At 42.5% G+C, this 26,639-nt stretch overlaps 2 pseudogenes across 1 annotated transcript; one reads left to right on the forward strand and one right to left on the reverse strand.

Annotated features, from left to right (window-relative positions):
- Positions 1-305: 305 nt before the first annotated feature.
- LOC102167856 (vomeronasal type-2 receptor 116-like) lies at positions 306-20,265 on the reverse strand (annotated as a pseudogene).
- On the forward strand, positions 18,222-21,945 carry LOC110259351 (heterogeneous nuclear ribonucleoproteins A2/B1 pseudogene; annotated as a pseudogene). Its single transcript, XR_014836634.1, has 2 exons — positions 18,222-18,380; positions 20,089-21,945. The product of XR_014836634.1 is annotated as a heterogeneous nuclear ribonucleoproteins A2/B1 pseudogene (transcript).
- Positions 21,946-26,639: the final 4,694 nt, after the last annotated feature.

Raw genomic sequence — 26,639 nt, forward strand, 5'->3', positions numbered from 1 at the left:
CTACAGCTCCGATTCGACCCCTAGCCTGGGGACCTCCATATGCTGTGGTGTGGCCCCCCCAAAAAAGAAAAGAAAGAACATGAAAATTAATTAGTAGATTTAGTGAGAAGAACCCAAAGTGAAGTGCAAGGTTGAAAAGTAGGATGGCTGAGGGGTACAGTGCCCCCCACAACTTTGTAAAGAAACAAGTGAGAGTTGTTTATTCATTGAAGAAAATAGATCACACCTGTAATCTCTCTGATGGTAAGAATTCTACAGCTTTGTCTTCTTACTCTATTCATTTTAGGAAACACATGAGTGAAAGCTTAAGAAGACTTCTGGCTCCCAGAATGTGTTTGATCCCTTAACCTACGCAGAGTGTTCTTATCAGGACTTAGGAGAATAATGTAGCACTTTGGGGCAAAGCTGCAGCCCAGCAGCCCAGCAGCCCAGCACTGGAGGCCAAGATGGAGAAGATCTCCATGCCACCATGACCTTGCCCTTGGTGCTGTGGTAGACGGGGAGGAAAGTGACCCAGACAGTGCAGAACACCAGCATGCTGAAGGTCAGGAACTTGGCTTCATTGAAGATGTCAGGCAGGTTCCTGGCCAGGAAAGCCAAGGAGAACCTCCCCAGGGCCAAGGAGCCCAGGCACCCCAGGACACAGTAGAAGGCAGTGACGGAGCCCTTGGTGCACACGATGATGATGTGGCCGTGTTGAGTGTGTATCTGTGTCAATGAAGGGAGGGGAGGTTCCCAGCCAGACTCCGCAAAGATTCAGCTGGATAAAGGAGCAGATGGGAATGACGAAGTTAGGTGCCCCTGACAACAACCACTGCCGCATCCTTTCGTCTGGAGCAGTGACCTTGAAGACTACAACCACAGTGATGGTTTTGGCCAAGACAGTGGAAATAGCCACAGTGAAAACCACTCCAAGTGCCCTTTGTTGAAGAATGCAGGTGGCTGTGTTGGGACGGCCGGTGAAGAGTAAAGAACAGAGAAAACAGAAGGTGAGGGAGAGGAGGAGGACACAGCTGAGAGTTCGATTGTTACCCTTGACAATGGCTGTGTCCCTGTGCTTGACAAAGATCCCCAGCACCGCAGCTGTGAGAGCAGACAGGCACAGAGCTGAGCAGGTCAGAGACATCCCCAGGGGGTCCCCGTATGCTAGAAAGGTTACAACTTTTTGAAGGCAGCAATCTCGCTTTCTGTTGGCATACTGATGCTCTGAACACTTCAAACCCCGATCCGCCTCTGGGGAGAAAGGCAAATTGTCATCAGCCCAGGTTCAGTCATTTTCTTTTATTCACTGGTCCCCAAAGATGGGCACTGGACAAGGTTAGCCTAATTTCCTTCTCTGTCGATCTAAACACCAAATATAAGATCCTCTGCAGGAGCTCCTGTTGTGGCCCAGTGGGTTAGGGACCTGATGTAGTCTCCTTGAGGATGTGGGTTCCACCCTGGCCTCGATTAGTGGGTTAAGTATCTGGCTGCAAGCTGAAGCACAGGTCACAGATGCGGCTCAGATCTGTCATTGCTGTGGCTGTGGTGTAGGCGGCAGCTACAGCTCCAACTCAACCACTAGCCTGAGAACTTCCATAAGCCGCAAGTGCAGATGTGAAAAGAAAAAAAAAAAAGAATCCTCTGTAGATAATGATTTCCAATAAATACTGACCTTTTTTTCCAGACTATTGAAACACATTAAAAAATGTTTTATAGCATATGTAAGTTCCCAGGCTAGGGGTTGAATCAGAGCTGCATCTGCAACCTACCCCACAGCTCATGGCAATGCCAGATCCTTAATCCACAGAGTGAGGCCAGGGATCAAACCCATATCCTCACAGAGACTGTGTCAGGTTCTTAATCCAATGAGCCACAACTTGAACCCCCTACTTTGCCCCTTTCTGCCAATTCAGTAGTTCACCAAGTATTCATTACTCTTTTTGTTAGTCTCATATGATACCATGGTATTGCCCCTACAAAGAATTCTGTGACATCTCCTTTCCCTGAAGTGTAGACACTATCCCTTATTTTACCCCGCTGATCTCCGAATACCTTTACTGCAGTTCTATGTCACCACCTGGAATCCCATTATTATACATCATCACCCCTGTTCATCTGTGAACTTGAGGACATCAAGACCAAGACTCACTCACTAAGAAGATGCTGAACAACAAGCATGTTGGGCACTGCAAAAATACCCACTTCTAACATCAAACACAACCTTTCTGGACTCCTGCTGTTTGTCAGGAACAATCATAGACACTGAAAGCACAAACATATTTAGATCCATTGCCTCACTGTGATCCGAGTGTAGTTTTAAAGAAGATGAAAAATAAGTACTTCTCATATTGTGTGAAATGCTGCAACAGAGATGAGTTAGGTTATTGTGGAGTGGTCAAGAAGGGCTTCCTTAAATAGTATGGAGGTTCTTCAAAAAACTAAAACTAGAGTTATTTACCATGTCATCCAGCAATCCCACTCCGGAGCATATATCCAGTCCAAACTATAGTTAGAAAAGACACACGCACCCCAATATTCATAGCAGCACTATCCACGATAGCCAAAATATGGAAACAACCTAAATGTCCACCGACAGATGAATGGAGAAAGGAGATGTTTATATATATATATATGCACATGCAATGGAATATTACTCAGCCATCAAAAGGAATGAAATAATGCCATCTGCAGCAACACAGATAGACCTAGAGATCATCATACTAAATGAATCGTCAGAAAAAGACAAATACCGTATGTTATCACTTATATGTGGAAAGTAAAATATGACACAAATGAACTTACTTACAAAACAGAAACGGACGCAGAGACATGGAGAAAAGACTTGTGGCTGTCGAGGAGAGGGTGAGGACAGATGGACTGGAAATTTGGGATTAGCCAATGCAAACTATGATATAAAGAATAGATAAATAACAAAGTCCTACTGTAGAACACGGGGAATTTTATTCAACATCTGCGATAAACCATCATGGAAAAGAATATGAAGAAGAATGTGTATATATATACACACATATATGTATATGTATAACTGAATCACTTTGCTATACAGCAGAAACTACCGCAACATTTTAAACTACCTAGACTTCAATCAAATGCTTTTTTAAAAAAAGGTCTCTCGACATGGATCGTGCCAGCCATGGGTCTCAAACAAGGAGTCAAGTAAGCTAGTTCAGGGCAGAGAGATCGAGTGTGTCATTTCAGGTGGAAATAATACTGCTTATAATGATTAAATGAATTAAATTCCTAAATGAAGAAAGAAAGAATTTTGACTCTGAAGTTCTCATCCAGAACCTCCCCATTTCCGTTGGTGAATGGCAGCTATGAGAGAGTGATGGAGAATCGCCTGCAAGGCGTACACTCACCTGTCTCACTGGAAATCTCATTCTCTGGGCAGGGAGTGCAGCTGAAGCAACAGATAGACTTTCCCTCCAGAAGGCTTTTCCTGAATCCAGGACCACAGCTCTCGCTGCATACGGTGCAGGGAGTCTGGAGAAAATGGGATACTTGTTGGTACCATCTGTGACTTTAATTCTGCAATAACTAGGGTGTTTCAGAGTATTGGATGATACACAGATTTCATATTTATTTTATTTTTGCATTTTTAATAAAAGTATGGTTGATTTACAATGTTGTGCCAATTTCTTTTTCTTTTCTTTTTTTTTTTTTTTTTGTCTTTTTGCTATTTCTTTGGGCCGCTTCTGTGGCATATGGAGATTCCCAAGCTAGGGGTCCAATCGGAGCTGAAGCCGCTGGCCTATGCCAGAGCCACAGCAACGCAGGATCCGAGCCGCGTCTGCAACCTACACCACAGCTCACGGCAACGCCGGATCGTCAACCCACTGAGCAAGAGCAGGGACCGAACCCGCAACCTCATGGTTCCTAGTCGGATTCGTTAACCACTGCGCCACGACGGGAACTCCTGTTGTGCCAATTTCTACAGCACAGCAGTGACCCAGTCATTCATATTTATATGATTATATACATACATGTGTGTAATATACATACATACACTCTGCTGCACAGCAGTGACCCAGTCATTCATATACATATGAAATATGAATATACATGTATATATATGTACATATATGTACACACACATTGGTTGAATAAATATGTTCTGTTTCCATCCATTGGACAATTGGTAAACCAGAAAATTTCCCTTTTTTTAAATTGAATTGTAGTGACGTATAGTTGACTTACAATGTTGTATTAGTTTCAGGGGAGCAGAGCAAAGTGAATCAACCATGCATATAAATATATCCATTCTTTTTTTTCCCATATACTTTATTACAAACTATTAAGTAGATCTTCCTGTCCTATCCGGTAGGTTCTCATTAATCATCTTTTTCACACAATAGTGTGTTTATTTCATTCCAACCCTCACAACTATCCCCCTGAAACAGTTTCACCTATGGTAGCCATAAGATTGGTTTTGAAATCTCTCAGTTTGTTTTTGTTTTATAAATAAGGTTTTTTCATGTCTTTTTCCTCCCCCTGTCCCTGGGCATATGGAATTCCCAGTCCAGGGATCAGATGCAAGCCGAAGCTTCGACCTACACCATTGCTCTGGCAGCACTGGATCCTTAATCCACTGTGCTGGGCCAGGGATCAAACCTGCATACCAGCGTTGCAGTGATGCCACCAATCCTGCTGCACCACAGCGGGAACTCCTTGTGTCATTTTTCATTAGATTCTTAAGTTAGAAGCAAGTTGTTAAATGCCCATATGTAACCTTCTACCATGCTCTGAAAGGAGGCAAACCACCCACAGCAAGATTTTGTGGGGGTTTTGTTTCATTTATTTTGTTAAGGCTGAATCCATAGGATATGGAAGTTCCCAGGATGGGGATCAAACCCATGCCTCCATAGCAGCCTGAGGCACTGTAGCCGGATTCTTAACCCACTGCACCAAACCCACTGTGCCACAGCGCGAACTCCAAGAACTTGGTCATTTGCATATAGTGTAAAGCATTGTGATTGGGTCCTACCCACCTCAGTGATTCCTGCAGCCCACTCTAGCATCTCCTCGGATAAAGATAATTCCTGGCCACACGGAGCATGTGGGGAATACTCTCCTACTTTGATTTTCAATCCCAGACCTTCCCGGAAATTCCAGAAGTTGAGAATGGCATGCTCTGCATCTGATTTTCTTTCTTCAGCCAGACTCCCTGGCTCACCAGCAGGATTGTGAAATTGGACATTCCTGAGAAAGGGGTGCAGCTAACAGAGCTACATTATCACCGTGTCGGGAAGTGCACTCAAGATGAAAAGCCTGCTTTGGGGTAAGGACCTGATCTTCTGCAGCCAATGCATTCATAGGGCAACCTCATGGCAAGAATACAGTGAGGCGGAGTTAGTTCCCATCGTGGCACAGTGGTTAACGAATCCGACTAGGAACCAGGAGGTTGCGGGTTTGATCCCTGGCCTCGCTCAGTGGGTTAAGGATCTGGTGTTGCCATGAGCTGTGTTGTAGGTCACAGACGCGGCTCGGATCCCACACCGCTGTGGCTTTGGTGTAGGTCGGTGGCTACAGCTCCGATTCGACCCCTAGCCTGGCAACCTCCATATGTCACGGGAAGCAGCCCTAGAAAAGACAAAAAAAAAAAAAAAAAAAAAAAAAAAGAAAAAAAGAATCCAGTGAGGCCAACACAAATGAAAAGTAGATGGGACTTTGAGATACCATAATGCTTCTGATCTACCAATGAGTTGCAAGAGAAAAATGCCCAGCGACAAACAGTAAGACGATCAGTGCCTATGGCATTAATTTCCCCATCCATTCACTCTGCCTTTTCCCAGATCATCAACCTGCAACATGATGTTATTAATCCCTAAAGGGGTTGCAGAATTAAACGAGGCCATTTATGTAGAGTGTCCTCCCTCACGTTCAGAACCAGAAGCACTTAAAGAACTAGTTATTTTCCTGGTGTCATTTAAGAGCTTCCCCAAGTCTGGATGCTTCCTATTGAAAACACCTGGCAGGCAGGATGTTGCCATCCTTTGCAACACTAAACACTGATATTTCCCCACTGCTCATTTTCCTTTTTGCCACTAGCATCTCCTTCTTTAAAGAAAAAAAATATGGGAGTATAGTTGATTTGCAACATTGGGTTAGTTTCAGGTGTACAGCCAAGCGGATTAGTTACACCTTGACATATATCCGTTCTTCTTCAGATTCTTTCCCCATGTAGGTTATGACAGGATATTGAGCATAGCCCCTGTCGACTAAAAAAATACCACCTGAAAAGTTGAGAGTTAAATCTTCTTTGGGGTGAAATTAGGACTTAAGCCCAGGAGATAGCATCTCAGGTAGCCCTGAGAAACCGCTCCGAGCAGTTGAGTGGGGGTGCTAGGATTTATGAATTTTGCAACAAAGGGAAGGTTATAGGCACGAACGATTGACAGAAAACCAGTTTCTATGGGAAGATTTAAAGGTCTGGGCTTACGGGAGTCACTCCTTGGAGATGCACCTCAGCTCTGGGTCAGTCTTCTCTGCTTCTTTCCCGAGTTCCCATGGGGATCAGCGGCCCACCTTTGGGAGTGGTGGTTGTCCCCGAGGACCAGGACATCTTTTGTTTTGTCCACTAACTATAGCCCAGGGGGCAGTAATCCAGAGAGCTCCAAAATACTGCCCTAAAGCGGAAAGGGGGACATATCAAGATCTAAGTCATAAAGATATATGCTCCTGAGCATATATCTAGACAAAACCATAATTCAAAAAGATAACATGCACCCCCATCTTCATCGCAGCACTATTTACAATAACCAAGACATGGAAGCAACTTAAATGTCCATCAACAGAAGGTTGGCTAAAGAAGATGTGGTAGGTTGAAGAAGAAGGAATACTCCCAAAGACATTCTATGAGGCCACCATCACCCTCATTCCAAAACCAGGCAGAGATACCACCAAAAAAGAAAACTATCGCCCAATATCATTGATGAATATAGATGCAAAAATGCTCAACAAAATCTTAGCCAACCGAATCCAACAACATACCAAAAAGATTATACACCATGACCAGGTTGGGTTCATCCCAGGTTCACAAGGATGGTTCAACATACGCAAATCAATCAGCATCATAGCCACATTAACAAAAAAAGAAGTCAAAAATCATATGATCATCTCAATAGATGCAGAAAAAGCATGTGACAAAGTTCAACATCCATTCATGATCAAGACCCTCGCCAAAGTGGGTATAGAGGGAACATCCCTGAATATAACCAAAGCCATTTATGATAAACCCACAGCAAATATAATCCTCAATGGGGAAAAACTGAAAGCCTTCTCACTCAAATCTGGAACAAGACAGGGATGCCCACTCTCACCACTGCTCTTTCTTCAACATCGTTTTGGAAGTCCTGGCCACAGCAATTAGACAAACAAAAGAAATCAAAGGCATCCATATAGGAAGAGAAGAGATCAAACTGTCACTGTATGCAGATGACATGATACTATACCTAGAAAACCCTAAGGACTCAACCCCAAAACTCCTTGAACTGATTCATAAATTCAGCAAAGTAGCAGGATATAAGATTAACATTCAGAAGTCAGTTGCATTTCTGTATACCAGCAATGAAACATTAGAAAAGGAATACAAAAATACGATACCTTTTAAAGTTGTACCTCACAAAATCAAATACCTCGGAATACACCTGACCAAAGAGGTAAAGGACCTATATGCCGAGAACTATAAAACTTTAATCAAAGAAATCAAAGAAGATGTAAAGAAATGGAAAGATACTCCACGTACCTGGATTGGAAGAAATTAATATTGTAAAAATGGCCACACTACCCAAAGCAATGTACAGATTCAATGCAATCCCTATCAAATTACCCATGACATTTTTCACAGAACTAGAACAAACAATCCAAACATTTATATGGAACCACAAAAGACCCAGAATCGCCAAAGCAATCCTGAGAAACAACAACCAAGCAGGAGGCATAACTCTCCCAGACTTCAAGCAATACTACAAAGGCACAGTCATCAAAACAGTGTGGTACTGGTACCAAAACAGACAGACAGACCAATGGAACAGAATAGAGAATCCGGAAATAAACCCTGACACCTATGGTCAATTAATCTTTGACAAGGGAGGCAAGAACATCAAATGGGAAAAAGAAAGTCTATTCAGCAAGCATTGCTGGGAAACCTGGACAGCTGCATGCAAAGCAATGAAACTAGAACACACCCTCACACCATGCACAAAAATAAACTCCCAATGGCTGAAAGACTTAAATATACGACAGGACACCATCAAACTCCTAGAAGAAAACATAGGCAAAACACTCTCTGACATCAACATCATGAATATTTTCTCAGGTCAGTCTCCCAAAGCAACAGAAATAAGAGCAAAAATAAACCCATGGGACCTCATCAAACTGAAAAGCTTTTGCACAGCAAAGGAAACCCAAAAGAAAACAAAAAGACAACTTACAGAATGGGAGAAAATAGTTTCAAATGATGCAACTGACAAGGGCTTAATCTCTAGGATATATAAGCAACTTATACAACCCAACAGCAAAAAAACCAATCAATCAATGGAAAAATGGGCAAAAGACCCGAATAGACATTTCTCCAAAGAAGATATACAGATGGCCAACAAACACATGAAAAAATGCTCAACATCGCTGGTTATAAGAGAAATGCAAATCAAAACTACCATGAGATACCACCTCACACCAGTCAGAATGGCCATCATTAATAAATCCACAAATAACAAGTGCTGGAGGGGGTGTGGAGAAAAGTGGACCCTCCTGCACTGCTGGTGGGAATGTAAACTGGTACAGCCACTATGGAGAACAGTTTGGAGATACCTTAGAAATCTATACATAGAACTTCCATATGACCCCGCAATCCCACTCTTGGGCATCTATCCGGACAAAACTCTACTTAAAAGAGACACATGCACCCGCATGTTCATTGCAGCACTATTCACAATAGCCAGGACCTGGAAACAACCTAAATGTCCATCGACAGATGATTGGATTCGGAAGATGTGGTATATATACACAATGGAATACTACTCAGCCATAGAAAAAAATGACATAATGCCATTTGCAGCAACATGAATGGAGCTAGAGAATCTCATCCTGAGTGAAATGAGCCAGAAAGACAAAGACAAATATCCTATGATATCACTTATAACTGGAATCTAATATCCAGCACAAATGAACATCTCCTCAGAAAAGAAAATCATGGACTTGGAGAAGAGACTTGTGGCTGCCTGATGGGAGGGGGAGGGAGTGGGAGGGATCGGGAGCTTGGGCTTATCAGACACAACTTAGAATAGATTTACAAGGAGATCCTGCTGAATAGCATTGAGAACTTTGTCTAGATACTCATGTTGCAACAGAAGAAAGGGTGGGGGAAAAACTGTAATTGTAATGTATACATGTAAGGATAACCTGACCCCCTTGCAGTACAGTGGGAAAAAAAAAAAGAAAAAAAAAAGCAGAGGATAATACTTAGAAAGTACTCCTCTGTTCCCCATGACCCTAAACGTTGATGGCAATGGTCACACCTATAAATATATATATATGGCCCTGGAGCACAGGGAATTTTTATGACAACAAAGCAATTATTCTGTATGATGACATCATGGTGGGCACAGGATGTCTTTCTCAAAACTCATAAACGGTACAACCCAAAGAGTTAACCCTAGTGTCAACTATGGACTTCAGTTAATAATAATGTATCAATATTGTTTCATTACTTATAGCAAATATATCATGCAAATGAAAGATGTTAATCATAGAGGAAACAGTGGGGGGTAGGGTGAAAATGGAATGTGTGAGAAACCTTTGTACTTTCCATTTTTGTGTAAACCTAGAACTGCTCTAAAAAGACAGTATATTTTAATGTCTTTTCCCAACCTGGTAGACACTAGCCACACATTACTACTGAGCATTTAAAATGTGTCTTGTCTAGAGTTCCCGCTGTGGCACAGTGGGACCGGCAGCATCTCTGGAGCCCTGGGACGCAGGTTCGACCCCTGGCCTGGCACAGTGGGTTACAGCATCTAGTGTTGCCGCAACTGTGGCTTAGATCTGATCCCTGGGCCGGGAACTCCAGAAAAAAAATAAAATAAAATAAGGGTAATCCTCCACTTCCAAGGGTGAGCCGATCAGCTCTGAGGGAACTCAGGAAGGACACAAAAGAATACCTGCCATCTGGCAGCCATCAGACTGCAGCCACTCCTAATGGCAGGAGCCCTGAGGAAACTCAGGATGTGAGAACACAGATACAGGCCCCAGAGAGCTGAGGTGCATCTCAAGGGAATGAGGTCAGTTGTGCCCCGTCTTTTGCATCTTCCCATACATGGAAAAGTGCTAAATTCCTTAGCTTGAGATGCTGAGTTTTCTGTTATTACCAATAATCCTTTGTTCCTACTACCTGCCCTTCATTGCAAAATTCCTGTATATCTACCTCTGCACCCCTACCTCCTCAGAGCAGTCTTAGGGTCACTGAGTCCTCAGTTTTGTCCATGGAATAATACATAACTCTCAGTAAATAAATAAATAAATAAATAACTAAACTGTGGCTAATCCTAATAGTGATGGGCAGTGCATGTAAAATAGACAATGGCTAATTAATATGTATTAATTAGAAGAAAGGATGAAGAGAAGGGATAGATGGAGGGATGGAGAGAGAGAGAGAATGAGAGAGAGAAAGTGGGACAATGGGAGGAGTTGATGGATGGATGAATGAATGAATGAATGAAGGGAAGGAGGAGGAAAGGGAGTGGATACAGGAACAAAATTTTGAGATTGAAGGACCGAGTAGGGAGATAAATGGCAACCCTGGGTGTAGAAACAGATCGTGACACGGGACAAACAGGGAAATAACTGAATAGATAAAAGAATGTCCGTATCACTGTTGAGTTTTGATATAAAGATAGACCCAGGGACTGCTCCATAAATACTAGTAACTACAGAATTATTATATCCTTTGGGTTTATTTTGGTTGTACATAACAGAAAACCAAACTTAAGTTGGCTCAACAAGAACAAGACCTCTCCAAGTTATCATGCATTCTGCACAAACCATGGAATTTAATCTCTTCCATGGCCCTAACTGGGTCACATGCTCCTTCTGGATCCATTCACTGCCCCAGGTAGAAAGGAATCAGGTTAAGGCCGAAGAGCTCCTTAAGGATGTGGTCGGTCACACACGAACCACATCACTTCTACACCATGAGAAAGAAGTAATCCTCCACTCAAAAATCTGGAAATCTACTCAATACTCTGTAATAACCTCTACGGGAAAAGAATCTGAAACAGAATGGATATATGAATATGTGTTACTGAATCACTTTGCTGTACATCTGAAACTAAAACAACATTGTTAAGTCAACTATATTCCAATAAAAAAATCTGGATGTCCTAAGTGGAATACGAGAAGGTAGATGACATGTAAAGAGACATTTAACAATTGTAACCACAACTATGTTTCTCTATGTTAAAATCCTCACCACATCGGAGTTACCTTGGGGCACAGCAGGTTAAGGATCAGCATTTTCACTGTGGAGGTTTGGGTTCTAGACCTGGCCCGGGAACTTCCACATGCCACAGGCATGGCCAAAAAATAAAAATAAAACAAAATCCCACCACCATATTAATGTCACATACTGAACGTAACTGAAGTATAGCATGTCATACATAGCTCGTCTGTGTCATATCAGGACCAAGTCCACATTGCAGAGAGAACTAAAATCAGAACCAAAGACACCACATAAAATAGGAGACTGTTCGCAATCTAGGAGAAAAGGCTCTCAACAAGTGTACCCAACAAAGACTTGTATGCATTCTATATGCTCTTTTCCCCAAAACAACCCAAGTAAGTGTATAATGGTTCTGGGAGTTCCTGTTGTGGCGCAGTGGAAATGAATCCAAATAGAGGTTTACCCTTAAATGCTAATCAAGTCAAGCATCTATTGATATGAAGAGTGGTGACAACGCAAACAAATGTCCCATAGTGTTAGCCACAACAAAGCATGAATCTGTTTTCATTTATTATTATTATTATTTGCTTTTTAGGGCCATACCCATGGCATATGGAAATTCCCAGGCTAGGAGTCAAATCGGAGCTGCCGCTGCCAGACTACTGCACAGCCACAGCAATGTGGGATCCAAGTCATGTCTGTGACCTACACCACTGCTCATGGCAATGCCAGATCCTTAACCCATTGAGGGAGGCAGGGATTGAACCCGCATCCTCAATGATTCTGCTTGGGTTCATTAACCAATGAGTCACAAAGGGAACTTCCACAAATGTGTCTTTGAAAATCACATCAGGAGTTCCTGTCGTGGCTCAGCAGTTAACAAACCTGACTAGTATCCATGAGGATGTGGGTTCAATCCCTGGTCTTGCTCAGTGGGTTGAGGATCCCCTTTGCATTGCCGTGAGCTGTGGTGTAGGTTGCAGACACGGCTTGGATCCCGCGTTGCTGTGACTGTGGTGTGGGCCAGCAGCTGCAGCTCCGATTTGACCCCTAGCCTGGGAACCTCCATATGCTGTGGGTGTGGCCCTAAAGAGACAAAAAAAAAGAAGATCACATCAAGTTTAAACATCCTTATGAAGACTCTAATGTACACCTGCCCTCTGCTACAAATCATAGCTGTGAATTTGGCAGAGTCCCCAGCAGGGGCCATGCACTGCACACTTCTAATCTTCTAGTCCTACAATACTATTTGTCACACCTGCACCTGTCCTGTACATAGTAGATTCACTTTAACACATTTTCAAAATATATATAGTGCATTTTAAAAAAATTACCTTTTTGGAGTATAGTTGACTTACAATGTTGTATTAACTTTATGTGCACAGCAAAGTGAATCAGTCACACATATAAATATATCCATTCTTTTTCCTATATAGCTTATTACAAAGGATTGAGTAAATGTCCCTGTGCTAGACAGTAGGCTCTAGTAAATCAGCTATTTGATACAGCCGTGTGTATGTGTTATTGCCACTCTCCCAATTATTCCCTCCCTAGAACAGTTTTCACCATGGTAACCATACAATGGGTTTTGAAATCTGTGCATTTGTTTCTTTTTTGTACATAAGTTCTTTTGTGTCATTTTTATTAGAATCTACATATAAGCGATACCATATGGTATTTGTCTTTCTCTGTCTGACTTTCTTCACTGAGCATGAGAATCTCTAGGTCCATCCATGTGGCTGCACATGGTACCATTTCCTTCTAAAAAAGTCCTAATTTGTTTTATTGTTGCTCCTTTGAAAAAAATGTGTCTCACAGAGAACAGACTTGCGGTTGCCAAGGGGAGGGGAAGGAGTGGAATGGACCAGGTGTTTTTTTAGGGTTAGGAGATGCAAACTTTTGCATAGAGAACGGATGTACAACAAGGAGAAATCTGTAACCCAGAGAACTATATCCAAACAGGGGGGACAGCCTGTGAGATGGAAAAGAATATAAAAAATGGGTGGGTATATATGTATAACCGAGTCACTTTGCTGTATAGCAGAATGTGGCACGATATTGCAATCAACTCTACTTGGCGAAATTTTAAAAAGGTAACATGTCTCTTTTCGTTGGTTGCTTTGAAGCTTTGCAATTTGTTCTTCGTTTTCCACAATTTGTCCGTGATACTTCTCTTTAAAGAAAAGGGTATATTTCATACTTATTTTGACAGGCTTGTCTGCTAACTCCAACCTCTACATTGTGTCTATGTCAGGTCTGTTTATTGATATACTCATAATGGGTAACTTGCTTGCTTCTTTGCATGCCTAGGAATTTTTTTTTTCTTTTTCTTTTTTGGGCTGCACCCGCGGCATATGGAGGTTCCCAGGCTAGGGGTCCAATCAGAGCTACAGCTGCCGGCCGACACCACAGCCACAGCCACACCAGATCCAAGCCGCGTCTGCAACCTACACCACAGCTCACCGCAATGCTGGATCCTTAACCCAATGACTGAGGCCAGGGATCAAACCTGCAACCTCATGGTTCCTAGTCGGATCTGTTTCTGTTGCACCACTACGAGAACTCCATCTAGGGATTTTTTTTTTAAATTTTTTATTGTGTGCTGGATATGGTTAAAGATATTTTTGGAAACTCTTCATTAAACCTTCTTAAGCTTTGTGATGGCAGGCAGTTTTTGAACTAATGGATCACCTTGAGCCCATGAAAACTCAGTATTCCATTTTATGTAAAATGGCAGGTCTCCAGGCACACTTGCTTTTATTGTGCTTTGCACCTATTGTGTTTTTCACAAATCGAAGTTCTGCAGCAACCCTGAACCAGGCAAGCCTCCCAGAGCCCTCAGCGCCCACTCCATAGATGGCGTGATGGTGTAAACATGAATTTTACATGTACCAGGAAACCAACAAATTTGTTTGATTCGCTTTTTGTGGTATTGACATAATTGCTGTGGTCTGGAACTAAACCTGTGATGTCTTAAAAGCATGCCTGTGATTTGGTTTTCCACTTCGTCCCTGGGCATATTCCTCTCTCTCAGCTCACTGTGCTTAGGAGGGTGTGACCTTCCTAGGATCTGAACTTTCCAGCCAGCCGGTCTTCCCAAGGTCATTCTTCTCCGGATGAGTCCAGAAAGCCATCATCCATTCCCAGCACGTGTGTCCTCAGAAATTTCTCCAGACTCTGCCGCTTTCAGGAGCTATTCGCTTCTGAGTCTCCCAGTGTTGCCCCTGACAGATGGGCAGTTTAGGTTATGCCAGAACCCAGAGGAAATTTTTAGGCTGAATTTTGGGGGCTTCTCTGTGGCTCCTTTTACTCCTTTAAAACATCCTTGGCACCTGTGCTTGGGAGGTTGGACAGCATGCTCGAAACCGCACCTCCAAAAAAAAAAAAAAAAAAAAGAAAGACAGACAAAGAAAAGAAAAACAACAAATGCTTTCTCCTGATAACCCAATCACAAGATTCAAATGGCACTGATCTGTTTAAAATGCATACCTGATTTACAATGCTGTGTTAATTTCTGCTGTACAACGAAGTAATTCAGTTATACACATATTCTGTCTTTTTCGGATTCTTTTCCCATATAAGTTATCACAGAATATTGAGTAGCGTTCCCTGTGCTGTACAGCTGGTCCCTGTTGACCATCCATTCCATACACAAAAGTGTGCACATGCCATTCGCAGACTCCTAATCCATCCCTCCTCTCCACCTTTCCCCTTCGCTAACCATAAATTTGCTTTCAAAGTCTGGGAGTTCATTTCCATTTTGTAAAATATGTGTAATTTTTAAAAAAATTTCCACATACATCTCTTTAACGTTTCAGTCCTTCATTTTTTTTTGTCTTCAGCAGATATTTACCCAGGTGTCCTATTCGCATTACTATCGATACCCTCTTTATTCCCCTGTATATTGCAGTTTGGAGAGAAAATTATCTGGTCACCCTATTTTTTTTTTTTAACAGTTGCATCTGGAGCATATGGAAGTTCCCACTAGAGGTCCAATCGGCCATTACCACGGCCACAGCAAAGCCGATCCTTAACCCACTGAATCAGGCCAGGGATTGAACCCACATCCTCCCATTAAGCCACCATAGGAATTCCCGGACACGCTGTGTATAGGGCACCCACTGTGTGCAAAGCTCTGGTACAAAGCTTGTGATCCAGAAAGAAACGAAACTGACTCACTGCTCCTGTGTGATTTAACCTCTATGAGAGGAAAAGAGATCATAGCTAGAGCAAAGAATTTATAACTGGGCACACAGAAATAACTGCTATGATCAATAGCAGAGAGAGTGTTAGCTTGAACATGTGTCTATTCATTTTAAGTGTGTTTTTTTGGGTGTGTTCCTGTGGGATGGATTACCTCCTTCTGGGGTGTGGGGGAGACTCCTCCCATGCCTTAGAAATTTTCCTTCAGGTGCACTTTTTTTTGGGGGGAACTTTATTCGTATGTATCATTCAGGGTTCTCTAGAGAAACAGAACCAATGGGAGATAAAGCATATAGAATAAGAGATCTATTTAGGTTATGAGGCAGAGGAGCCCCTCAATCTACCATCTGCAAGCTGGAGGAGCAGAAAAGCCAGTGGCATAATTCAGTCCAAGTCTGAAGTCCTGAGAACTAGGAGCTCTGAGTCCAAGGGAGTGAAAAATGGATCCCAAGTCAGGAAGAAAGAGTGAATTCACTCTTCCTTCACCTCTCCCCCCACCCCCCCAATTTGGGCCCTCAGCTAATTAGATAAGCCCCACCCACACTGGGAGGATAAATTTCTTAACTTAGTCTGTGTCAAATGCTCATCTCTTCCAGACTCACCCTCAGGAACACCCAGAAATGATGCTGAACCAGCTAACTGGGCAGCCCTGAGCCCAGTCACGTTGCCACATATAATTAAACATCAGACATTATATTATCCACCCAACACCATAGCAATAGAATAACGTAACCTATGTAATATTACATTTTGTAGAACACACTAAAGAAAGTGAACACACACAAGGGAACACTTCTCTTTAGCTGAAGAAATCAAAATAATCCCACTTCAAAATGTAGTCCACATCAGCACGAAGAACAAAGAAGCTATCTCCTTATCTTCTGTCTCAGTCTTGAAATACAGTGTTTTCCGATTAAAGTGCATTCTCAGTCCAAAAGCTAAATTTGATCCATTATACTTCATCTGTTTGGAGAGTTCATAAGATTTACAATTGTGAGAGAATTCATGCAGACTATTTATCAATTTTTATGGACTCCCTATACTAGAATTTGACCCTTTTTCCTAGGGCTTTCAGCATTTTGTTTCATTCGAAAGAACTAATGTCTTTGCATAATTTAGCTTGCTGTACTTTATCAGACATATGTAACACAAATCTTTTCTCCCACTCAGGTTTTCCACCCTCTCTGTCTTACTGGCGAATTCTGATGAATTCTGACTCCTGTTACATCTTAATGTGATCCACATTATAATTTTCTCCTGAGTTTTACTGTATCAAAAGGAATAAAATCTCATCATGAAGCTGCTCTTTCTTTTTTAGAAAATTAAAGCTATCGAATGTGTTTAGATTAGAACTTGGGGCGTTCCCGTTCCCGTCGTGGCTCAGTGGTTAACGAATCTAACTGGGAACCACGAGGTTTCGGGTTTGATCCCTGGCCTCGCTCAGTGTGTTGGGGATCCGGCGTTGCCATGAGCTGTGGTGTAGGTCAAAGATGCGGCTTGGATCCCGGGTTGCTCTGGCTCTGGCATAGGCCAGCAGCTACAGCTCTGATTCGACCCTTAGCCTGGGAACCTCCATATGCCGTGGGAGCAGCCCTAGAATAGGGAAAAAGATCAAAAAAAAAAAAAAAAGATTAGAACTGAATATAAGAAACTAAGTAATTAAGAAGGTTTTGATCCCAAGAAAAGCCTGGTTTACTAAGCTACGAGGCAGTGGAAGTGCAAATATCCCAACAAAAGCATCGAATGGAAAATATTATAAAGCTTAGGGTAGAGTTGAAAGAGAAGTGGGATGTGATTAAAAGGGGAGCAGAGAGAAGGTGGGGGAGGAAGTGATATCACAAGTGGATGAAAGACATCAACCCAGAGATGCAATTAACTGGACATTCTTTAAGCAAAGCAAATACGCAGGAAACAATAATGAGTGTAAAGATGGCCTAAAGAACAAAGTCCATGTGAAAAGAATTTTAGCAAATACAGAGGCTAAAAAGCATGAAAATGGCTCATCAGTGAGGTCTAGACATAAATTAAAAATAAATTAAGATAGATATCAACAGGGCACCTATTTAAAGTGCTAAAAAAATCTCACATGGGGGAGGGGGAGGGAGTGGGGTAGACAGGGAGTTTGGATTGGTAGATGCCAACTATTCCATTTAGAATGGATAAGCAATGAGGTCCTACTGTACAGCACAGGGAATTATATCCAGCCTCTTGGGATAGAACACAATGGAGGATAGTATGAGAAAAAGAATGTGTATGTGTGTATATCTATATATGACCGGGTCACTATGCTGTAAAGAAGAAATTGGCATCACATTGTAAATCAAGTATACTTTAATTAAAAAAAAAATCTCACATCAAGCCAGAATTCTATATCCAGCATCAATACTGTCCTAATTAAAGCTGATTTTCAAAATTTGGTAGAGATGACAAATACCCCTGCCCAAGTATTGAATTTTAAAATCTCTAACAGTAGCTGAGATGTCAGGGGTCTCAGATTCCTGTGTGTGCGTGTGTGTATAAAAATGTAGGAACCTCTCTAATCCCTTCAATCTGAGATAGGGCGTCTCCTCTCCTCACAGATTGGGTTATCCACACTCTTCCTCTATAAAAGGGGAATCAGAGGCAGAAGTCACTGAACTTTCCAGCAAGCCTCAGGCTGTCTGCAGCTCAGGAGTGGGTCCAGCTGTGGAAGATTGGACAACCTGAAAGGACCTGTTTTCCCAGTCTAGCTCTTCTGGTGAGTGTGGAATTCATATTGGGGGCAAGAGAGTGTTCATATAACATACTTTTTTCTTTTGTGAAATCTCTTTCAGTTAGCAGAGAGTAGCTCTTAATACAAGAAGTTCTCTCGTAATTAATGGTCAAGGTTTTGTCTATTTTGGTATCATGAAGCTTTCTTCTGCTAATAAGCCAGTTTATTTGTTTTTTTAAAAATCACTGTTGGGTGTTCAGGTTGCGGCACAGCAGAAACCACCCAACTAGTATCCATGAGGATTCGGGTTTGATCCCTGGCCTCAATAAGCAGGTCAAGGATCTAGCGGATCTGTGATGTAGGTCACAGACACGGGTGGGCTCTGGCGTTGCTGTGGCTGTAGTGTAGGCCGGCAGCTGGAGCTCCAATTTAACCCCTAGCCTGGGAACTTCCATATGCCACGGGTGTGGCCCTAAAAGGCCAAAAACAAAAATCCCGCTATGAAGTAGTAGTTTTTGATCTTGCTCTGTTTAAACAGTTCTCTCTGAAAAGGGTTTTACCTACAATGTGCTCAGTCCTTTTTTCTTTCTTTTAAAAAATTCAGGGAGTTCCCTCTGTGGCTCAGTGGTTCCTAACGAATCCAATTAGGAACCATGAGGTTGAGGATTCGATCCCTGGCCTTTCTTAGTGGGTTAAGGATCCGGCATTGCCATGGCGTCTCAGATCCCGCATTGCTGTGGCTCTGGTGTGGGCCGGTGGCTACAGCTCTGATTAGACCCCTAGCCTGGGAACCTTCATATGCCTCGGGAGCGGCCCTAGAAAAGACAAAAAGACAAAAACAAACAAACAAACAAACAAAAAAAAAAACACTCAGTTCTCTGCTTTATACATGTCATCACTTTGGCCTTCCCCAATCTTTTCATCATCAATAATTGTCATCAGTGTTTTCCCCCTTCTTACATCTCCTCCTGCTCCATCTCCCCCTGCTCCTCTGTCTCTGTGAGGGCCTGATTGATTATCAGAGCACTTAATCATTCTTAACACTACAGGGGACGTTCTTTAGCCTATAACCCTATTCTCATCAAGATTAAACTGGAGCAATGCCTTTGTTAAGTGAAATTCTGAATTACGGCTTGTAGTCAGAGTAGGTGCTCTGTAAACAGGAGGATCACGGAATTTTCCCTCCAAACCGGGACATCTTAAGTAATGTAAGTGGTAGAAGTAATAATAATTACCGCAGGGCAAAAGAAATAAAATAATAGGTCTAGCTTCTCCCTTTAAAAATACCTCCTGAAGACAACAGATTGAACAGAAGGGGTGCACTGATCAGGTTTACATTTTAAACAGATTATTGAGATAAGAGTTTGACCAGGATTACAGAGAAAGGATGTGACATAGTGACAACTAGCTGCACCCTACCGGAGAACTTATACCATACCCTTGTATGACTGTAGTGGAGTGGAGAATTTATTAGAAAAATTTACAAGGTAGTTTTTTTGGTTTTGGCACTTGAATAGTTTCTTTCAAAAAATTTATCTGAGCACCTTCTAAGGGCAAAGCGAATGCATATGTCCGTGTGAAACATTCAAGTCCATATCAGCCAACTCTTCATTGAGTATCCAACTTAGTGGGAAAAAGCCGTATAAAGGGATGACACGCAATTACACAGTGGAAAAATTAAAGGAGAAAATGCAATATGGATTTTTAATGACTGGATCAGGAAAGGTCACCCTGTGAAAATGGTGTTTTGCAGGAAAACTGAAAGGCGCTCAAGATTGATTCAAGGGCCGCAGCCACTCCAGAGGCAGTAGCAGTAGCAGCATCGCCAGGTCCCCTGCGGAGGTGCCCCTGGAGGGGCTGTTCCTGCAGCAGCGCAGGCTTTCAGCAGGTTTTCACTGCAGGGCCGGGACCGGTCCAGGTCTGCACTCATCCCTGAGATCTCTCACATCTTCCTCAGCAGTAGGAAATCAAGCTGAAGCAACTGACTGAGTCCGCAATGGAGAAAACTTCAAAATCTGTTCCCTTGAAGAAGAAAAAGAGGGAAAGCGAGCAATTCCGTAAACTCTTTATTGGTGGCTTGTGCTCTGAAACCAAAGAAGAAAGTCTGAGGAACTACTACCAGCAATGGGGAAAACTTACAGACTGTGTGGTCATAAGGGATCCTTCAAGCCAAAGATCGAGAGGATTCGGGTTTGTCATCTTTTCATCCGTGGCCGAGGTTGATGCTGCCATGGCGGCCAGACCTCATTCCATTGATGGAAGAGTGGTGGCCTCCAAACGCGTTGTCCCAAGAGAGGAATCTGGAAAGCCCGGGGCTTGTGTCACCACCAAGAAGCTGTTTGTTGGCGGAATTAAGGAAGACACCACGGAACGTCATCTCAGAGATTACTTTGAGAGATATGGGACTATTGACGCTATTGAGATCATTAGGCAGTCTGGGAGGAAAACAGCCTTTGGGTTTGTTACCTTTGACGACCATGATCCCGTGGACAAGATCGTGTTGCAGAAGTACCACACCATCAATGGTCATCATGCACAACTAGAAAAGGCTTTGTCTAGACAAGGAATGCAGGAAGTCCAAAGTTCTAGACGTAGAAGAGGACGCCACGTTGGTTTTGGAGATATTCCTAGTGGTGGTGGTGGTGGTGGTGGTGGTGGAAATTTTGGAGCAGGACCAGGAAGGAATTTCAGAGGAGGATCTGAGGGTTATGCAAGAGGCCCTGTTTTGGGGGATGGCTATTATGAGTATGGAGGAGGACCTGCAGGTGGCAGTTTTGGAGGTTGCCCTGGTTATGGAGGAGGATATGGTGATAGAGGAGCTGGATACAGCAACCTGAGTAGCGGCTTTGGCGACGGTTATGGCAACTATGGAGGAGGAGATTATGGAGAAGGAAATTACAATGCCTTTGGAAATTATAACCAGGACCCTTCTAACTATGGTCCAGTGAAGAATGGAAACTTTGGTGAGAGCAGGCACATGGTGGCTCCGTATGGTGGAGGAGACTATGGTCCAGGAGGCAGTGGAGGAAATGAGGGGTATAGGGAGGCCAGACCATATTGAGCTTCTTCCTATTTTCCATGGTCTTCACTGTATAAGTAGAGGATGAGAACTGAGAGGAAACAGAACAGCTTCAGGTTATCGAAATAAGAATGTTACACTCTTTTCGGTGATGCATAAATGTGCAGTGACGTAGAGAAGACATTGGAACAGATGCAGAGAAACAGTTTCTTAACTTTTTAGTTGCTTCTTTCTAGTGGTCTTTGTAAGAGTGTGGAAGTATTCCTTCTTTGACTATTACATTTGTAAGTTTCAGGTGTCGCGTGGGGAAGCGGTTGTATATTTGTGATTTAATAAAATAACTCTAAAGAAAAGAAAATCATGGACTTGGAGAAGAGACTTGTGGCTGCCTGATGGGAGGGGGAGGGAGTGGGAGGGATCGGGGGAAGCTTGGGCTTATCAGACACAGCTTGGAATAGATTTACAAGGAGATCCTGCTGAATAGCATTGAGAACTTTGTCTAGATACTCATGTTGCAACAGAAGAAAGGCTGGGGGAAAAATGTAATGTATACATGTAAGGATAACCTGACCCCCTTGCTGTACAGTGGGAAAATAAAAAAAAAAAAAAACTCTAAAGGAAAAAGAGTTGTCGTTTGTCCTCTTTCACTTATAACCTTTCTGCACTTTTCGTTTTTATCTTGTAAATATTTTCTTCTAGTTTTATGAGATCATTGACATACAGTGCTATAGGTGTTTAAAGTATATATAGCATAATGGTATGACAGATACCACAAAATAAAGATTACAAAAATCACTTTATTTAACATCCATTATCTCATATAGTTTATTATTATTGTTATTATTTTTTTGACTTTTTGCCATTTCTTGGGCCCATCCCGTGGCACATGGAGGTTCCCAGGCTATGGGTCGAACTGGAGCCATAGCCACCGGCCTACACCAGAGCCATAGCAACGCAGGATCCGAGCCGCGTCTGTGACCTACACCACAGCTCAAAGCAATGCCAGATTCTTAACCCACTGATCGAGGCCAGGGATAGGACCCCACATCCTCACGGATACCAGTCAGGTTGGTTAACCACTGAGCTACGACAGGAACTCCCAAAAGGTTTTTTTTCTTGTGAGAATTCTTGGGATTTATTCTCTGAACATCTTTCACATACATCACACAGTAGTGTTCACTAGAGTCATGTTATACATTCCACCTTTTGTCCTTATTTTTCTTATAACTGGGAGTTTGTACCTTTTGACAACCTTCATCCTATTTCTCCTCCCACCCCCGGTCTCTGCCTTGGGTAACCATGACCTCTTTTTCTGTGCATTCATTTTGAATGTTTAAAAGAAATTTTTATTTTATCAAAGTATATAGTTGATGCACAATATAACAATGTTCCAGGTGTATAATATATTGATTCATAATTTTTAAAGGTTATACTCCATTTATAACTATTATAAAATATTGGCTTTATTCCCTGTAGCTTCTTTGATACATAACAGTTTGTATCTCTTAATCCCCATCCCTGTACTGCCCCTCCCCCTTCCCCCTCTCCACTGGCACCACTTGTTGTCTAGTTGTCAGTGCGGCTGCAATTACTTCAGTAATTTTATAACAGATCTGAATCACTACTTTTCATAAAGCTGCATTTGAGTGGTGAAACCTTAGTTTCTGAACAAGGAAGAATGTTTTTCTTTGGTCTGCATGTAAAGGCGTTTTTCCACAGTAGATAAGTGTGTGTTTGTTGCAAGGTATAGCAAAGAAATTTCAGACACAGTGTTCTCTCAGGAAAAGGAAGGTACCATCAGTTGCTAAGACATGTGATGAATTGTAAAGCAGACCTGTAGCCCTAGTCCTGCTAAAGCTACGCTGAAGTGGCAGAAAGCCTAGCCTTCAAAGAGGAAAAGGACGTAGCTTCCTCGTGGTTTGCATGTAAAGACTTGTTCCAACTTAGATATATGATGTTTCTGACCAGCTACATGAAAGAAATGTGGGGCACAGTGTTCTTTCAGTAAAAGGAAGTCACGCATGCTGAGTCACGCACACCTGCAGTGAGCTGCGTTAGGGACCTGCACCACGGCTGCTTCTAAGGCCACACTGAAGTTGGGAAAAGCCAAGTTCTCTCTTTTTTTCCCCCCTAGACATGGAGAACAGACTTGTGGTTGCCAAGTGGGAGGGAGGAAGGGGTGGGATGGACCAGGAGTTTGGGCTTGGCCAATGCGAGCTATTGCATTTAGAATGGATAAGCAGTGAGGTCCTACTGTATAGCACAGGGAACCATATCCAGTCTCTTGGGATAGAACATAATGGAAGGTAGTATGAGAAAAAAGAATGTATATATATGTATGACTGGGTCACTATGCTGTATAGCAGAAATTGGTACAACATTGTGAAGCAAGTATACTTTAATACAAAAATTTAAAAAAGGATTGAGTCTACTTTCATAACCTAGGAAGAATGCTTTCAGCTACAGGCAAGACAAAACACAGTCAGCCTGGACCTTCAGCATATGGTGGGTCTAGGTTGGCTCATCCTGGGGCTCAGCAATGTCACCAAGGGCATGGATTCTTCCCCACTCTTTCCCTACTGTCCCCAATGGCTTCCTCATGCTAAGTATTCTGCTGCCGTGGTTTCTGTAATTTTCCTGGTGAAATCAAAGATTTCCTTTACAATGGAATATGACTCAGCCATAAAAAAAGAAAATGCCATTTGCAGCAAAATGGACGCACCTAGAGATTCTCATGCTAAGTGAAATAAGAAAGAGAAGGACAAATACCATACGCTATCAATTATATGTGGAATCTAAAATATGGCATAAGTGAACCTATCTACAAAACAGAAACAGACCCACAGATATGAAGAACAGACTGTGGTTGCTAAGGTGGAGGGGGGGGAGAGTGGGATGGACCAGGAGCGTGGGGTTTGTAGATGCAAACCATTACATTTAGAATGGATAAGCAGTGAAGTCCTACTGTATAGCACAGAAAACTATATCCAATCTTTTGGGATAGACCGTGATGGAAGATAGTACGAGATGAGAAAAAGAATGTGTGTGTGTATATATATAAATATATATATATATATGACTGGGTCACTATGTTGTACGGCAGAAAGTCACACTAAATCAAGCGCACTTTAAAAGAATAAAATTTTGGAGTTTCCGTCGTGGCGCAGTGGTTAACGAATCCAACTAGGAACCATGAAGTTGCGGGTTCGATCCCTGGCTTGCTCAGTGGGTTAAAGATCCGGCGTTGCTGTGAGCTCTGGTGTAGGTTGCAGACTCAGCTCAGATCCTGCATTGCTGTGGCTCTGGCATAGGCCAGCGGCTACAGCTCCAATTAGACCCCTAGCCTGGGAACCTCCATATGCCATGGGAGCGGCCCAAAGAAATAGCAAAAAGACAAAAAAAAAAAAAAAAAAAAAAAAAAAGAATAACATTTAAAAAAGATTTCCTTGTTCATGCTCCTATGGGGCAAGAAACTTCACCTAATCTTCCTGGGGCATCCTCTTTTATCATTTCCCTAATTTCTGCTGGTTGCTCTGGTATCTAACTTGGTTCCTGGTAGAACAAACCTTTCCTCATTTTACCTTGTCAATTTCCTGTGACCATTCTTGTACAATTTTCCCATATAACTGTTGGAAATAGTTTGATGGAGTTGAAATAATTTGGATTTGGAATGGATCTGTGTTGCTGGTACCCAGGTATGGGAGGGAGAGATACTGTAATCACTGAAGACTAAGGCGAGCTTTAAAATTTTTCCATTCATGTACACACCTTGAAGCATGGTTAATCTTTTTTGGTAAAGTGGCAGGTAGTAAATAGTTTCAGCTTCTCAGGCCATATAGTTTCTGTGGCACATATTCATCTTGGCTGCTACAGCATAAAATCCGTCCCAGACAATATGTAAGTTAATGGGCATGGCTGTGTTTTGATTCCATTTTATTTATAAAAATAGGCGATAGGAGTTCCTGCTGTGGTACGATGAGATGGGTGGTATTTCTGCAGTGCCAGGACCCAGGTTCAATCCTTGGCTCAGTGCAGTGGGCGAACGGATTCAGCTGCCTTGCCACAGTGGCAGCCGTGTAGGTCACAACGGCAGCGTGGATCTGATCCCTGGCCTGGGAAAGCCACATGCCCCATGGTGGCCAGAAAAGAAAAATCAATCCACCAATCAATCAAAAATTATTTAAAAAAATTTCTTGCCTACTCCTCCATTAAAGATCCTATTATTTTTCGGAGTTCCTGTTGTAGCTCAACAGTAACGAGCTGACTAGTATCCATGAGGGCTTGGGTTTGATCCCTGGCCTCACTCAGTGGATTAAGGATCCACCACAAGCTGCATCACGAGTCACCGATGTGGCTGTGGCATAGGCTTTGTGGCACTAGCTCTGATTGGACCCCTAACCTGGAAACTTCCATATGCCACAAGTGTGGACCTAAAAAGTTAAAAAAAAAAAAAAAGACGAAGGAGAAGGAGAGAAAGAGAGAAAGAAAGAAAGAAAGAAAGAAAGAAAGAAAGAAAGAAAGAAAGAAAGAAAGAAAGAAAGAAAGAAAGGAAGGAAGGAAGGAAGGAAGGAAGGAAGGAAGGAAGGAAGGAAGGAAGGAAGGAAGAAAGGAAGGAAGGAAGGAAGGAAGAAAGAAAGAAAAGAGAGCCTCTTTGCACTCTGCCTGGATGATTCTATAGGTTATATTTTATGGCAGACTTCAGCCCGGTCCATGATGAGACTTCAGAGTGAGACTGTCCATTGGAATCAGTGCCACAGTGGAGCCTGATTGGAAGAGCACAGGCAGACAAGAGATTACCCATAACTGGGAAACAACAGTGATTGTAATATGGATTAGTTATATGTTTCCTACTTGTCTGATTGGAAATTTCTCTCCCTGGGCAAAAAACACAAAGGAAGCAGCAGATGGGCTTTCCTTCCTCTGGAATTTTCCTGAGTCCTGGAACACAGCTCTGGCTGCACACGGAGTGAGGGTCTGAGGGGGCAAAGAGAATCACTGGTCATAATTTTACACACGCTGAGCATCTCTGAGAGCACAACTATATTTTTTGCCTCATTAGAGAGCACTTTAATTTTTAGGAGAAAGTTATCACTGGGTCTCCCCCAACCTCCACCCTTGACATGATGTCGACCCTCAATTATATGTCACTCTGGTTATCATTCCCCTTCTTAAAGGGTTTGCCAAATATTTTTGAGACATCAAATCCGTTTTACTTCATTCGTCAATGACAACATCCCCCTGGGGTTTTCTCTCCTTTATGATGCACTTTATCCAGGATCTTTCCA

The sequence above is a fragment of the Sus scrofa genome, chromosome 2 (assembly GCF_054392235.1).
Source record: "Sus scrofa isolate SSC_HxYL_T2T_F1_AM1 chromosome 2, Sscrofa_HxYL_maternal_Yorkshire_Landrace_v2.0, whole genome shotgun sequence".
NCBI lineage: Eukaryota > Metazoa > Chordata > Mammalia > Artiodactyla > Suidae > Sus > Sus scrofa.